At 37.7% G+C, this 4,653-nt stretch overlaps 1 non-coding gene across 1 annotated transcript; it reads left to right on the forward strand.

The window, feature by feature from the left end:
• Nucleotides 1-4,528: 4,528 nt before the first annotated feature.
• LOC144225847 (U6 spliceosomal RNA) lies at nucleotides 4,529-4,633 on the forward strand. The gene has a single exon (XR_013333429.1). It is a non-coding gene; the product is annotated as a U6 spliceosomal RNA (small nuclear RNA).
• The last annotated feature ends 20 nt before the right edge of the window (nucleotides 4,634-4,653 follow it).

A 4,653-nucleotide genomic window follows, 5' to 3' on the forward strand; every position in this document is an offset into this window, starting at 1 on the left:
GAGGAACACTTAAGAAGTGAAAATTTTCTACTGTAACTTTCATATATTTTAACTCCTAACTGTCCCTCTGCATCCTTCTTGCTCAACCAAGCTGCCCAAGACATGGCCGGTAAAACACAAGACAATGTCCCCCTCTTCCAAGAACTATTTTTTTAATGTTTATTTATTTTTGAGAGAGAAGGCGTGCATGCATGCACAAATGGGAGAGGGGCAGAGAGAGAGAGAGAGAGAGGGAGAGAGAACCTGTAGTAGGCTCCAGGCTCCCAGCTGTCAGCATGGAACTTGAGGCAAGGTTCAAACCCACGAACCAACATGACCTTACCCAAGTCAGAGGCTTAACCCACTGAGCCACTAAAGTGTCTCCAAAGAATTATTTCTGGTAAACTATTCCCAATAGTATATAAATTTCAAATGACCATTCTTCCTAAAATGCAATCTGTAGGCTTTCTTTGTCAGTGTTTTTGTGCTGCAGAAGTCTGAGTAAAGGCTCACACTTAATATCTTTCTCTGTGATTTCCTCCCATAAGATCTAGTAAAACATTCCTTAGATATGGGGACTTTCTGTAGTTTTGAAGAGTAGATTGACCACTTGACGTCCTCAATCACATCTATAAAATGAATATACTATTTTTTATTCATGGCCATATAATAATTGAATACATTAATATAGGTGTGAGTGTTCATACTCTATAAAGCATTATATAAAACGTGGAAAGATTTTGCTTGCACATCTCACCATTTTCCTGAAGTGTTGGGCACACATACCTCTTCCCTAGGCCTACAGCTACACTAAATAATAATAATAGATATTCCTTTGCTAAAAGAGTCATTTGGATGAAACAATTCACCAGATTTATGATAACAAGTCACAATAGAATAGTTAGTTAAACTCCCACAAGTATGACTTTAAATACTTGTATATGTTTGTGTTAGCAAGAAAGAAAATGTAGAAGGATATATGGCTGGTTAATGTTGGTAATATTGCCTTAATGCATCAGAGGGAAAGAAAGAGAGAGAAAGAGAAGAGAACTGTAAGGAATACATAGTATGTCTTGAGGGATTACTATGTGCTAATAGCGTGTCAAGCATTTGATCTACATTACCTCCTATAACATGAGTGTGAAATAGGTACTATTATTCATTTAATTTACATATTGGGGAGGGGAATATATTGTAAACACATTCTATAATAAGTAAAAAAATAAAAACAGTACAGTTGAAATTTGAAACTGGGAAATCTTCCTCAAAAATCAAATAGTAGTCCAAATCACAGAGATATATGAATGTAAACTTTTTTATTTTCATATTTTCTGAAACAGCTGATACAATGACAGAAATTTTCTTTTTTTTAATGTTTATTTTTGAGAGACAGAGAGAGACAGACGGGGCAGGGGAGAGGCAGAGAGAGAGAAGACACAGAATGAAGCAGGTTCCAGGCTCTGAGCTGTCAGCACAGAGCCCAATGCGGGACTCAAACTCATGAACTGTGAGATCGTGACCTGAGTGGAAGTCGGATGCTTAACCTACTGAGCCACTCAGGTACCCCAATGACAGAAATTTCCTTTCTTTATCTCTCTCTTGTACAGAATCTATCCTGATTTCAATCACATCATTCTGTTGAAGGAAAAGTTCTGTGGAAATAATTGACTAACAACCTGAGCCAGAGACTTAAAAAGATAAGAGGCTCTCTAGAAGAGAGACCCATTTCAGTGAGGAAATGGTTGAAAATGTATCAAGAATGAAACAAGAAGTGATTAGAAGAAAGTAAACAATTATTCCAGCTTTCCAGGTTCAGTTCTGACACATAAAAAGTGTGGAAGTCACTAACCCCCACATACAATAAGGAAAAGCTAGGCAACATCAAACCAATAATTTTTCACTGACCCAACAGAGAACTGAGACTGTAAAATTTGACCAAAATCTGGAGTAAATCTGGCAGATCTAGAGAATCATATCTGAGGTCTACTCATGGACAGCAGAGCCACTAAAACTATAAACTGAGAGGATCATAACTTTGACTAATGTATGGAGGTAGATTGTAGACTAGCTTGAGAATGAGAAACTATCAGTGGTTGTAGTCTTAGGGGAACCCTCACATGCTCCAGGAGCCATATCAGGCTCTCACGGTAAGAGCCAAGAAAGGTCTCCTTGTGGGTTTGGGAAGGCAAAGGAAGAATAATCATTGTAAAAATGACCCCAGAGTATTCTTTGCAACCAAAAGAAACACTCTGGGAGTGGGTGGAGATTTTACCAGAACCTTATCCCAACTGAGGAAGAGGCCTGCCTCCCACTTCAGCTTCTTCTAGTCATTCTATACTACTAAAAAAGTGAAACAAACAAACACCCCTTTAGCATTGTAGAAACATTTGTGAAGGTCATAGTCCAGAGACACATGTCCACTATAAGCCTGATATTAGATCACAAGGTTATAGAATGCTTCTCCTCCTTGATACCTTACCACCACACCAACAGGAATGTATCTGAAGGAGCTCAAGAGAAGACTATCTTGGAGAACAGGTACATAAAGACCTCAAAATCAAGACCGGAAAAACAAATGAGGAAAGTAGAAAAACTTGAAGTCTTGGCACATATACCCCCAGCAAACATTAAACACAGTCCAAATTCTGGATGTATTATTATAAATCCTTGCACCAAAGACATATTTAAGTCAATTTTGATTACCCAAAACAATATGCCATATGGCAAGAAAATCAGTGTATAACGAGACAAATTTAGAAACAGAGTTGGGTGTGCCATAGGTGATGGAATCATCAAGCAGCAGATTTAAACTACTAGGATAATATCTTAAGGACTCTGAGGGGAAAATAGACATCAGTTAAAAATGGGTAAAAACAACAAATACAAGGAAATTCAAAAAAGTAATCAAAAGGAAGTGCTTGAAATCAAAACCACTAACAGAAATAAAGAATGCCTTTGATGGTCCCATCACTCAACTGGACAAGACCAAGGAAAGAAGCAGTTAGCTTGAAGATAGGTTAATAGCAAAGGGCCCAAGAAGACCCAAGTTTGGCTCCATCCTTCGTAAAGACTTTGGCGGCTATTCTTAGCTATAAGGATGCTACTTTAATGACCAAATCATAACAGGCAGTTGGGTACAGAGGGTTACAGGCTCTGTTTTGAGAAAAGCAATTTGTTGCTAGCGATTCCCCACTATTGGCACAAGCAGGTTCTTGCATCAGAAGCTCACATTCAACTCATGGTTAACTAATGGCTACCATGTGTTCCAGAGGGGAGGTTGCTAAAGCCTCCTCATTGAAGGAGCCTCTTGCTAGGGAGGAGGAGGAGGCATTAGTGGGAATGACTATTCTATTGCAATTGAGACAGATTCTAAGGCTTTTTGTTGTAGCGTCCCCAGTAAAGGAGGGCTTATTTGCAAGTAAAGCATACAGGGACTTAAGTAAAATTTGGAAGTGTTGTTTTCAGAAGCCAAAATAGCTGAAAAGTTGGTGGACATTTTTTAATGTTGTGAGTACTGAAAGATCAACAGCTGTTTCTCAAATATGGTAAATATGAAGCAATCCTTTATTTACCAAGTAATGTTTAGAGATTTACCTAAGTTCATAAGGTCTAATATAGATCCCTGTTTTTTTGTGAGTTCCTCTGTGAGTGGTTATATGTCCTGAATGAATGTGCTAAATGAATGTCCCTGAAAGAGGATATAATGAGTGTGATGTCATGCCTGTGCTCCTGGGCAAAGTTGAGGGAAGTTAAGTTGTTGCCTCCAAAGACTATGTGATGTCAAGGCTTGGAAGTACCCCATGGTCAGACAGGTGAGGCTATGTGGTGTCTCTTCAGAGTTGAAAAAAAACTTCAGCTGTGAGATTGTTAAAAGAACATCGAACAGAATATATTAGCCAAATCTAATATGACATTTTTAGAGAGATTACCAGTTGCCGAGTAGATAGAGTCCATAATTTCAATAATATTGTGCATGGAGGTTTCAATGGGGGCAATAGCATTAAGGTTGTAGTAATCTACTTTGGGGAGCTACTTTTTTCTTTCTATGTTTAAGAATAGGCTAAATTGGACTGAATGAAGAAGCCATAAGGATAATTAGCTTTAAAAAAATAAATCCTGAACAGTGGGTTTTAATCCTTGTAATCCCTGTTTTAATTTACATTGAGTCATAATATGTTAACTAGGGGAGGTCTATGGGGTCCTATTTTATCAAGACAACTTGAAAATTTCAAACACCAACTTAATTTTAACTTACTACTCAGTGGATAACAGTAATGCCCATTCTCAGGTACTTCAGTGTAATGGATTCTCCGGTCATGCATAATTTAGGCAAGACCATAGCTTTGATGGTTAAGCTGAGGTATATCTATTTGTACTTTATTTTATACTGTATAAGTCTTTTAAGAGTACAGGGAATACCTTGTATAACATGTGGAATCTCCAAGTATGTCTGTAATTTGAGCCCAGACCATAAAGATTAAAACAATGAAGATTTGCCAGTGGGTACCTTTTGCAGATATTAAACTTAATTCAGATCCAAAGTTGTTGAGTGCTTGCTTCAGCAGCACATATATTAAAATTGGAAGGACTCAGAGAAGAATGGCATAGCCCTGCACACAGATGACAGAAAATTCATGAAGCCTTCCATATTAAAAAAAAAAAAAAAAAAACATT

The sequence above is a fragment of the Crocuta crocuta genome, unplaced genomic scaffold (genome assembly GCF_008692635.1).
Source record: "Crocuta crocuta isolate KB4526 unplaced genomic scaffold, BGI_CrCroc_1.0 scaffold465, whole genome shotgun sequence".
Lineage (NCBI taxonomy): Eukaryota > Metazoa > Chordata > Mammalia > Carnivora > Hyaenidae > Crocuta > Crocuta crocuta.